This window comes from Myotis daubentonii, chromosome 6 (genome assembly GCF_963259705.1).
Source record: "Myotis daubentonii chromosome 6, mMyoDau2.1, whole genome shotgun sequence".
Classification (NCBI taxonomy): domain Eukaryota; kingdom Metazoa; phylum Chordata; class Mammalia; order Chiroptera; family Vespertilionidae; genus Myotis; species Myotis daubentonii.
In genome coordinates, this window is record NC_081845.1 from 20,237,410 (window position 1) to 20,249,444 (window position 12,035).

Genomic DNA, 12,035 nt, shown 5'->3' on the forward strand with positions numbered 1-12,035 from the left:
TGCAGAGCCTAGCGCAGCTCTGGCACCTTTACCTTTATCTTTATCTGGCTGGCTAACTTCTTTTCTGTTCTACCTTATGATGTCTACTTATGCAGTTTCTAATGCCTAATAGCTAACGAACTCTACCTTTTCCTTTCTGTGCGTCATTTAGTTTTTGTAATGCCTAGCAACTAACTTTATCCCCACTATTGCCAGTTCATATGGCCAAGCATGAGAGTATGACTGGTCCATTTCATCATTTTTTATTTATATGGGGAAGCATTCCCTGCTGATTCATAGGTCACCCCTTGTTATTTGATTCAGTCCTTGTATTAAATGCCCAATCCTGGACGAATCACCTGTGGCCAGGTTAATGGAAAGAACATTCTAGAACCAGGCTCTAAGGATGTCATTTATTTAGTTACAATGCCTCTGGATTTAGGCTTTAAATGAATAAATCTTGCCCGGCTGGCATGGCTCAGTGGTTGATCATTGACCTATGAACCAGGATGTTGCTGGTTCGATTCCCAGTCAGGACACATGCCTAGGTTGTGGGCTTGATCCCCAGAGTGGGGCTTGCAGGAGGTGGCCAATCAATGATTTTCCCTCATTATTGATGTTTCTATCTATCTCTCTCTTTCTCTCTGAAATCAATAAAAATATATTTTTTAAATAATAAGTCTTTTATGGAAAATTATAAATTGTCTTTTTCATTTAATTTAGGAGTTGGTTTATGGTCTCATATTATTCCACTCTTTTGAATATGTCTGTCATATTTCTAACTTTACCTTTGCACCTAAACAAAATGATAACAAATATTCACATCTACCCAGAAGCTCTTTATATATTAACTAGAGGCCCAGTGCACGAATTTGTGCACATTGAAAGGAAATTAATTAGAAGAAATATTTTAGAGGCCAGGGAGGGACTGCAGGAGGTTGGCTCCAGGGCATGTCCAGCCCGTCTTGCCTAGTCCCAATCAGCCGGACCCCAGCAGCAAGCTAACCTACCTGGTGGAGAATCTGCCCCCTGGTGGTCAGTGCACATCATAGCGACTGGCTGACTGATTGGTCGGACACTGAGCATATTAGGCTTTTATATATAGAATTTCCTGAAGATGTTGACAGCATGGTACACAGCATAATCCTTTCCTTCTCTGATGAATAATGCACCCCTTTCCTTCCACCCTCCGCATTTTAATTACATTCACTATCACAAGCTCTGTGCTAAGATTCTATGTAGATGTGTCACCGAAATATAACCAAGATTCAAATGCAGGTACCTATATGAACATTTCTGTGTTACCTAGAATACTAACAAAGAAAATCCAACTCAGTTCTTATCATAGTAATTATATGAATCTTAGCTAAACCAGTGTCAATGTCATTTTTTATACTTGGAAAACCATGGAGTGCACAATTACGTAGGCTGAAAAAATCAAGGAATTGACTCATACTTAAAAGTAAGGTATACTTTAAAAGGGCGATTTCAAGTACTGTTCATTTAGAAAATTCGACGGAAAGATTCAAGTTTACCTGAAGACATGTGACCACTAGCACACATTACAGCGTCCGGGACTGGGGTGAGGAAAGCAGCTTGCGGCTATGGAGCAGATCAGAACTAACTAGCCATTAGGGAATGGAACCCATGACCTACATCTCATTAGTACCAGGTTTAAGCCAACTGAATGAGCTATAAACGGGTAACATTTTGATACCTAGCAGATGGATGGATTTTCACTCCTTATTTAAAATTCCTTCCTTGATTCCATATTATTTGTATTAAACTGTGATAGCGTCCGTTGTGTGGGAAGGGTGGGAAGAGATGTGGCTTTCAAAGAGATCTCAGAAATCAATTACCCTGTTTTCTTAGCCTAATTCATGAGAGAATTGAAGCCCTGCAATGTGAGGTGACCTTCTTAATGTCCCCAGTGGGTGGTGGCAGAACTGGATTAGAAAGCAAATTTCTTGGACTTCACTCCTGGGCGCTTTCAGTTTGTGAGGGGCTGGCTCCTGAAGAGGTCATCCTTGAATTAATGCAGAACCAGCTTAGTGTAAGGAAAAGGGAGTTTGGGTTTCTTAATGGAAGTTCACACAGAGCGGAGGTTTCAGGATGGAGCACCCCGTGAGAGAGGTTTCGAATAATCTTTATCTGGGAGGTGATGAGACACAGCAAAAGGTCTCTGAAGACTGAGAGCAGCGATTTGTTTCAAACATCTCCATGTAAATTGATTCTGGCTTCAGAATATTTAGGAATGGAGTAACCTGATGTCATTTTGAGGGGAATAGTTTGGGTGTAAATAAGAAAACACAAAAGAAAGTGAGTTAGAACCTTCCCTGGGATATCCAGGAAGTTACAGAGCTGGCCTGAAGGGTGGATTTGGTATGTAGGGAAGATAGGGTGGAGCAGGGTGGAATGAGAAGAGGGGAGAATGGTGAGATTAACTGATACCAGAAAGAAGGCCTGTATTATGAATTTTTGACCAGTGACGGAACGGTAGGAGGGTGAAGGAACAGCGGAGAAGTTTCTGCTAGTATGCTACCATCTAGGGAACCAATAGAGAAAGGTCCTGTGACTAGTGACAGCTCGTAGGAAGAATACCAGTGTTGTCTGAATTCTAATGCTGCCTTCTGCCTCTGTCTCAGGTGGTGGCACCAAAGAATTCTTTGTAGAAAAATTGTTAGCAGCTTTAAAGTCATTACTCTTACACATGAATACCTTCAAAATATTTGCTATGCTGAACCGTATCTTGGGAACAACTGAGATGAAATCTTTGAGGTTTTTCTGATGATCTCTGGAGGAGAAAGACAATGTATTACGGAGAGCCTCAATTCATCCTCATTTTTGTCAGTGAACTTTAATAAGTACACAGGCCCAAGGCAAGCCTTGTTCTCCAAATCCTTGGACTTTTACTCAGACTTTCGTTATGGGATCAACTTCCCAGAGAGGTGGAACCATATACCCTGGACATCTGTCCTTCAAATCAGCTTAGCTATGACTTTTTCTAGAAAGTGTACCGTGTTGCCATAGGTGCCCCTCAATTGTACTTGCTCTGCATTACCCCTAGGACAACATTTACACTACTGGAGGCAAGGCCCAGCTTACTAGACAGTCTCTCTTCCCAGACGAAATTCCTTCTGGCCTAGTTTTCATCTTCTGTCGTTCCCCAGCATCTTGCAGAGTGCTTAGGACAAGGTGTGCCGCTAATGGAAGTCTCCAGACTGTTGAAGCAACATCTCTGAAAATATACGTGAAATAGACGTACCCAAAGATTATCTTCAGAGAATGGATCTGAAATGGATTTTTAGGAAGAGGAATTTCTTTTGGGCAAGGCCTTAGTTTGCACAGGCTTTCTTTCCTTCTCCTGTAGTCTGCCTTTGGCCATTTCAGTGCTTATTATTATTCAAGGGCCAGGGAGAAAAGAAGAGAAGCTGAAATTTAGATTAATTATGCTGTTTGAGAGCAGCTCTGAGGAAGGTTGGATGTGGTGGGTGAAATCAGTAGTTACCCGGGGCGGTATGAGATTATCTATGGCTGTCCCTCATCCAGCCTTCCCACTTGACACCCCTCAACCAATGGTTTCCCAATAGGAACATATTTTATAAACTTATTTCAGCCTCACAGCATTTGTTCCTTTGTTCTTTGGTACATGTCAAGCTATACGTCTTGAGTTTTGATTTAGAGAATTCAGTCACTACATCAACAGAAGAAGGAGTCGGGTGGTCCGCTTCTCCAGGTAATTTCATGGTCCTAAGGAAAGAATTTAACAGTTTATTTTCTGAAACTGGTTCAAGGAACACTCCTTAAGTGAAAAAATTCAATCAAGAATAGTAATATCACTTGCATTTTGGAGAAGGATTTTTAATACAGAATTTCCATCTGTGATACATTTAAGTCCTAGGCCTCAGGCAGCAATTTCAGAAAAGGGCTCCTTTACCCTTTATTAGATACAAAATAAATAGTCCACTTGGAAGGGGGCGGGGCCTTTGCCTTACTTTTACTCCTGCGAAATGTAAGAGTGGGTCCCGCCATTCCTGAAATCACAGGGGCTACTTAGTTTCTTGCTCAGCAGTCTCGGTTACGGGCATTAAAGTGGCTATCACAACTTCAATTACTTGAATTATTTTTGTAACTACTTATACTTCGTGAAAAAGGAGAACGATGAGCTGCCCAAAAGGAAGCCTGCAGTCAATAAGGGGAAAGCGGTCAATACGGAAACACAATACTCTGGCTTGATCTAGTTTTGACGCCTTAACAAAGACAGGTTTTGCTTTTTAGGACCGCTCAGCCATCTTGACTGAATACATTAAGAGGTAGTCCTCGACCTGCTTATTGCCAAGGTACTTCAACACCGATTTCTAAGTTGATGTACGAAACCCAACATATTTTACAGCAGAGGCCTCAAGCTGTCAATAGAGATCAACACTTAAGAAACGGAAAGAACACGCATTTTACACGCGCACTTCAGTATGCATTCTTCCAGTCCCGAAGGGGGGGGGGGGGTAGGTTCTACTGCGTAAAAGCTTAAAACTTTATTTCCTATTTTTCGTGACCTGTAGCATGCATTTAGCCTTTGGGGGAGTGTTTGGATAGGACCAAGGCCCACTCTTTAATGGCTGAGTGCATACATCTAACAGTACGTGGTGGATTCGCTGCTCTGAGAATTGCCTTTTTCAAAAAGTAAAGTGCAAAATAGACAAAGAAATCTATCATCTTAGCCGCCTTTCATATTTGTTTTGACTGCTCTGGAACCAGCTCGGAGCCGGGGACGGGGCTATGGAAAAGATGCACCTGAAACAGTATCTGCGGGCGGCTGCCCTCGCCAAGCGGCTTGATTGCTGCTTTCCAGCGGCGAAGGCGCAGCAGCAGCCACAGCGAAGCCAGCGCGAGCCTCCCCGGCAGCGCGGCGGCGGCGGCACCGGCACCAGCGCAGTTTCCCCTCTCCCCAGCCTGACTCCACGCGCACATGCGCACTGCGCCCGCAGCCCTGGACCATTTGTCAGGACTACTCGTGAGACGGAGAAAAAAAAAAGAGAAATTTTGGGGGTAAGAAGCGGCGGATCGGATCTAATCTCTTATTAATCTGAAGATTTGCCTGTGCGAAAGACATGCATTTATTTTTCTGGGTGAGGATGAAAGTTCAGAGACCTACAGAGAGAAGGAAGCGCACCCTCGTCTTGTGAAACAGACCGGGGAGGGGAAAGGACAGAAGGGGTTTCTCCCCCACTTCTCTGCGCCTCTGGGAAAGAGGCGAAAACTTAATCCTGGGGAAAAAAGTGGGCGAGTGACGCGGGAACGGCTGGCAGGGGAGTCTCTGGGCATCTCACTCCGAAGTAGTGAGTGCGAGTGTGAAAGAGGAACAAAAGAGAGAGAAAAGAGAAAGGAAAAAATGGGGGGAGGAGAGACTTGTATTTTTTTCTTTGCGCGCACACGGGGAAGGGTGTGTGGGGCCGTGCGGAAGGGAGCCGGGGCGAGGCGGCCGCGTCGGGCTCTCGCCGGCGCGCAGGCGGCGGGATGCGTGTGGGCCCCCTCCCCTGCGCCCCCCGAGCTTGTCACTTGGGTCGCTTTCATGACACCCGGCGCGGGGTGGGGGAGCGCGGCGGCGCCGGGGCTCCGCCGGGGTGCGTGCCCGAGTGGGCGCCGCGGAGCCGCAGCCCGGGCAGCGAGCGCGGCCGCCGAGGGAGGCGGGGGGCGCCGGCGGGGGGCGCGGGGGCGGCCGGGGCCGCGGATCGGTGCGGCGGGAGGCGCGATCCCCGCGCGCCGCCCCTGCGGCCCCCTCCGCCCGTGTGGCCTTTGTGCCGGGCGCGCACCGGCGGGCGAGCGAGCGAGCGAGCGCGAGAAGTACAAGTACGGGAGACCGAGGCAGTGGGAAAAGAGGCCGCGCCACTTTCTGCCGCCCGGGCTGCGGGGAACGGACTGGTTGAATGTGCCGGCGCGCCCGCCCGGCGGGTGCCGTGTGTGTGCGCGGCGCGGAGGCCTCCCCGACTCCCACCGCGCACACGCACACTCACACGCACGCACACACTCGCGGACCCGCGGCGGGGCTCGGCGGCCGAGAGTTTGCCTTTTCTCCTCGCCGCCTCCCCCTTCCCGACCGACTGTGTGAGAATTTCATATAGATCAGCTCCAATTTCCGCCATTTTGGGAAAGTTGCACAAAAATAAACCCTCCGGTTTATTTCTGCCCGAGGCAGGAAAGTGCTTCGGGAAGCGAGGCGGCGCGGGCCCGGCGCGGCCGTCCGCGCGGGGGAGGGTGCGGGCCGCGGGCCGGGCCGGGAGCCCGCGCCGTCGCGGCGATCGCCCCGCGCCGCTGCAGCGCCGGGCCGGGTGCGGGCGCGGGCGTGTGTCGGGCGGCGGCGGCGGCGGCGGTAGCGGCGGCGGCGGCGGGCGGTATGGGGGCCGGCGCTGGGCTGCTTTTCCTGCAACTTGTTTACGTCGTCCTTATCCTGGGGAGGCAAAACGGGGTCCGAGGCGGGGCCGCCGCCCGCCCTGCGCCGCGTGCGTGTGCCTTTCCGGAATAATGGGTTTTGCACACTCGCGTCCTGGGCCCGGCGGGCCGTCCTCGCGCCGCGGCGGCCGGGCGGGGGGAAGTAGAGGCCGGCGGGGGTGGGGATCGGGAAGCGCAGGAGCCGGGGCATCCGCCGCGCGCCCGGCGAGCGGGCGAGGGGGGCGAGGGAGGCAAACTTGCGAGTCCGAGAGGCGGGGTGGCAGGGGACGGGGGCACGGGCGGGGGCAGGGCGCAACTTTGGTGCTGGTGGCAAAAACTTTAATTACCTTAAGGGAAAAGGGGCCTGATCATCTGCCCCCGCCTCCACCCTTTCTGGTCGCAGCACGCCCTTTGCGCGACCGTGAGAGAAAGTTTAAAAGCGGGCGGTTTCCTCCCCGCCTCGCCCGCGCAGGGTGGGGGGACCCGTTCGTGCGTCTGCGCTCGGAGGAAGGTGGGGGTGACGAGCCGCCCTCCGGGGTCGCGCAGACCCCGGCTCCCACCCCACCCTTCCACGGGGGGACGGAGGTAAGCGTCGCTTCGGTTCCCCTCCCTCCCCACCGCTTCCTTTTCCTCCCCCTCCCCGCCGATTTTTTGAGGGGACCCAAAAAACGGAGTCTCTTTCCTTATGCAACTTCCTCGGGCGCTGTGAGCTCGGCCCTTCCCCCTCCCTGCATCCCTCGGCCGGCTCCTTAACCACCTCGCGCCTACCGCCAGAAAAATGCATTAGAGATCAAAGTGCACAGAAACAAAAATAGATTTTTTAATTGTTCTGAGTTTTAAGTTAAGGGAAACATGAGAAATAAGAATGGGGGGGTGGGGGGAGCCGCCGGGGCGAGTGCGTCGAATTTGAATTTCGGTTTTTAGAGCATTGTTTGTAATACGTTATTGGTTTGGGGAGCCCGAGAGTCTCCGTACTGGCTAGCTCGATCGCGTGGATTTTTGCGCAAGTTTTTAGAAAAACACTGACTCGCATAGAGAGCATTTCTCCGGAAAGTTTCAAGTGCAGCAAAATAGCGAACGAGCAAAACTGGCCAAGGGGAGACCTCTAGTGGTTAAGCGCATCTTTAAGTTCCGAAGGCCGAGAGCAAAGTTTGGCCTTTACTTGTAGCTACGTAGTCCCTTCAGACGTGGAAGTAATTAGAGGACCTGAGCGAGCAGCCAGATGTTGAGTGAAAGGATGCTGATCAGAAATAGAGAGTTCAGTAAATCCGAGAGCAAATGAGTTCCACCCTGTAACTTCATCCCTCGTTATTTGTATGGGAAATACACTTTGCTTTTATTCTGGGGTTTGAGCTTCATTACTCCCTGGATTAGAAATAATTTGTTCTCATATCTATCGTTGTCTACACATTTGACCAACTTTTAATCAGGAGACACGGCGGATAGTTTCATCTTGAATGTTAATAAAAATACCAATCTCTGTTTTAAAGTTTGAAACAGTGAATAAAGACCCTTGGTTTAAATTTGCCTTTTATATGCGCTGATCATTTTTAGTCTCTTATAAATATAATTGAAGGCTGGTATTCAGTATCCTAACCATACAGTTTTATGTAGTCGTAAAATAAGTAGTATCAAGAGTATAATTTTGTTTCACTGGATAAGACATTTCTGGATGCTTTGCATAATGTTATTTAAACACTTAAATATATGGGCAAATCTACTTACACAATATCTATTCTTTTGCCAATGTAGTATGTTCAGTAAAGCAACTTTAATTTTAAAGATAAAAGCAATGAGAGAAATAAAGTTGAGTCAAATAATCCCTTTAACCTTCACCCTTTTGTCATACAATGGGAGGGACCTAATGGGGGAATTTGGGATAAGGGAATGATCTGAATGATAAAATCCGTCTCACCTCATCCAGGACTAGTTTATGTTAACATACTGAGTGGTATTGTGTGAAATTATGCAGTAAGTCAGCGATTCAAACTTTAAACTTTTAAATTGTGGATGGTGGATTTCAAGGCTTCTTTTTTATGACAGTGCTTTGATTTTTTTTACTTTTCTTCTCTTTGAACCAATGCTAGACTTTCCAGAGAAGTCTTGCGGGTGGACAGCAATTGTAAAGACCACCAGATAATTATTTCTTCGCCACCACAAGGTAAGATTTGCTTGTTGAAACTAATTGCTTAATATATTTACAAATGTTAAAGACTGCATTTGGAAATCAGGAAGAAGGAGCATGTGGGGACAAGGTTGGCAGAAAAACCATCATTTTATGGGGGCTGCTTTGAATGCATGAAAGTCTTGGCACTGTGATTGAAGCTGGAATAAAACATTGAGCAAAGCTATGAGATTGTCTTGAATAATCTTTGGACTGGCTTTCTTACCAGGTTCTTTTTCATTGAATTTATTGGGGTGACATCTATATACATATAAAAGGCTAATATGCAAAGTGTCCCCTTGGGAGTTCGACCCACCAGGAGTTCGATCACACGCTATGACATGCGCTGACCACCAGAGGGTGGCGTGGAACGAAGGAAGGCCTTAGCCGGCAGCCAGCAGCTGCTAGGGACTCTACCTGTGCACGAATTTCATGCACTGGGCCTCTAGTTGGTTAATAAAATTATACAGCTATCAGGTGTACAATTCTATAATACATCATCTGTATAGTATAGTGTATATTCATCATCCCAAGGCAAGTCTCCTTCCATCACCATTTATGGCCCCTATGTCCCCTTCTACCTCCGCCATGCCCCTTTCTTTCCAGTAATCACTATACTGTTGTCTGTGTTTATGAGTTTGTGTTTGTGTGTGCGTGTTTTTTGTGGGGTGTTTTGCAGCTGAATCCTTTCACCTTTTCCACCCAGCCCAGCAACCCCCCTTCTCCTTGACAGCTGTCACTCTGTTCTTTATCTATGAGTTCTTACCAGATTCCTTTTTTTTTTTTTTGTAATACTCATGTAAGGATATGTAGATATGTTTATTGATTTTAGAGAGAGGAAGAGAGAGAGAAACATCAATTGATTGCCTTCTGCACACACCCTGACCGGGGATCAAACTCATAACCTAGGTATGTGCCCTGACTGGAAATTGAACTCACAACCTTTTGGTATATGGGATGATACTCCAACCAATTGGCCAGGGCTCTTAACAGATTCTTTTTTTTTTTTTTTAATATATTTTTATTGATTTCAGAGAGGGAGAGGGAGAGAGAAAAACATTGGTTGGAGAGAAACATTGACCAGCTGCCTCCTGCACTCCCCACAATCCTAGCATGTGCCCTGACCTGGAATTGTGAACTGAGACCTGGTTCATACGTCCACGCTCAACTACTGAGCCACACCGGCTGGGCCCTTCTCTTAAGTATTAAAAGAGTTTATGATGTTGTTTGACAAAAACAAAATAAAAAATTAGCCTCGCCTTTTATGAGCAGGACTGTTAATCCTCATGGGCCACCTTATAGCTGGGATGGATGTGGTCTATATCAGCGGTCCCCAACCTTTCGGACCTTACGGACCACCAGTGATCCACCAGTGATCCATGGACCACTGGTTGGCAACTGCTGGTCTGTATGTCAAAACTGAATAATTACCATCGTAAAAATTATTGTGAACAGGATTTTATTGTCATTTTCTGCTTGCGAATCATCTTGAATAGTGTTATAGCAAAACAAATAGATGTGGTCCATGTTGCATCATGCAGCAGAGACGATGTGTCAAGATCAACTATAAGAACACCATGCGGACAAGTAGAGTTGAGGCAGAGTAAATGGGTCTCCTTGGACGGGGAGTATTGTGTTTAGACGTGCTGAGGGGAAGGCTGATTATTTCCCTCCATTTGGGAACTCATTGGGGCTGCAGATAGAGTGTTAGAACGGGAGTCAGAAGACAGTGGAATCACTAAATACCTGTGTAAGGCCCTTTACTTCTTTCAGCCCACCTTCCCCCATCTGGAAACTCGGAGCAAAAGAGCTTGCCTTCCTCTGTTGAAAGGATCAGATGAAACAAAGTTTGGAGAACTGTGAAGAATTGATTCAGATGTTTGGCAGTCATTTTACCTTAGCCATGCTGTGTGAAGGGCAGAAGGTAGTTGGTTAGGGCAGGACAGAGTGATTTAATTCCTGGCTAAAATTATTAGATTGGTTTCTGGTGTGTATATTATATGGACTTGTCACGGTACTTGCAGAGGATATTTCTTTTCTTCAGGAAAAGAGTAGTTTGTCTTTTACAGTATTGGCGCTGTGAGAGAAGGGACCATGCTTTAACATGGTGCTGAACACCAAGTGAAATTTATTTATCCCAAACTAGTCATTTAATAGGAAGGAGTACATGAAATGAATACTTCAAATTGAAAATGATGCCTAATTGTGGGAATGGTAGGGTGATGAAAGTAGAAGGGTTGGTGTGAGGGGAATTCGTATCCTGTAATTAATATTTTTAGTTGCTTGAGTCTGTTGGGAAATGAGGATGAGAAAATAGGTAACCAGGATAGTAGGTATATAGACTATAGGGGCCAGGAAATGGGTCCTATAAATATGGATTTAGGGAGTCCATGTAGGCTCCCCCATTCCCTATGTTTTCTAGACCCCGTTGCTACTTTTTTCTAGTTATTACCAACTATCTTCTAGACAGAAAAAAATGTCACAGATACTATCATTATTTTCCGCTTGATGATACTGAACTGGACAAACCCTGACAAGTTTTAGTTCATCCCTCTTTTCTTACAGATTATCTAATCAATGTTCCAGGAATCCAAAAAAACCAATAGTGCAGAAAAGAAGAAAGACATGTCCTATTTAATTAGTCCTTGAGTAATAAATAGATGGCTGTTTCTTCAATAATCTCTACTGGTTTGTTTGGTAGGTTATTTCTAAGAAACAAATATTTCAGCCAAGGCTATTTATAGTAAATATACTTAGGATAGAAAATTTACAAGAGAAGTTACTTTATGTGGTGTGGGGCAGGACTACCCTTGGGGTCCCAAGGATGGGAAACCTGAGTGACGCCCTGGCAGTGTTTCCACTAGTTAACCAGTTTTTACTGAGTTCTTACAGTGCCAAACACTAAAAGACGAGGTGTTTGCCCTTGAGGAATTCCCTAGACCCTTACCCGAGGAGTAGACACAACTCTGAGCTCTGCTAATGTGAGTCTAACAGCTGCACTTTGTGCCAGTAGAAAAGAATAAGGGCTATCACACTCCTGGGAGCCAGAGAGCTAGGAAACATGGATTTCCCCAGTTAACTAATGCAGAACCTTGACATATAATTATATACACGTAGCACAATATGTTACATTTCTGCTTTCATGCCGAGTCTTCAGAAATGAATAAGAATCTCTTTACTGGCTGTCAAGGACTGCCTGAATTGTAAATCTAGCGAGGGTGATAGATTTGGACTGATTGTTTTCTCCTTTGCCCAGTATGTTCACCAAAGGTGACCCCGGTGAAGATCTGCTCTACAACTTCCCCTGCTTGCTACTATCAACGGTTTGGGGGGACAGTGTATTTAAAGTAAACTATTTGTCTGGAAGACACTGTGTAAAAGAGATCTATATATTCACTAGAGGCACAGTGTGCAGATTTGTGCCCCGGTAGAGCCCCTCAGCCTGGCCCGTGCCCTCTCGCAATCC

At 46.7% G+C, this 12,035-nt stretch overlaps 1 protein-coding gene across 7 annotated transcripts in view; it reads left to right on the plus strand.

Moving 5' to 3' along the window:
- The first annotated feature begins 4,878 nt into the window (after nucleotides 1–4,878).
- The window catches only part of L3MBTL3 (L3MBTL histone methyl-lysine binding protein 3), an 87,261-nt gene continuing 80,104 nt past the window's right edge, over nucleotides 4,879–12,035 (plus strand). For 2 of the 7 annotated variants that reach the window (XM_059700298.1, XM_059700303.1), the window contains exons 1-2: nucleotides 4,879–5,025; nucleotides 8,493–8,566. The gene's annotated coding sequence lies outside the window, so the exon portion shown is untranslated. Of the gene's footprint in view, nucleotides 5,106–5,879; nucleotides 6,082–6,716; nucleotides 6,991–8,492; nucleotides 8,567–12,035 lie in introns of those variants that run through there. The other 5 variants (XM_059700302.1, XM_059700304.1, XM_059700299.1 and 2 more) reach the window with 4 other exon arrangements.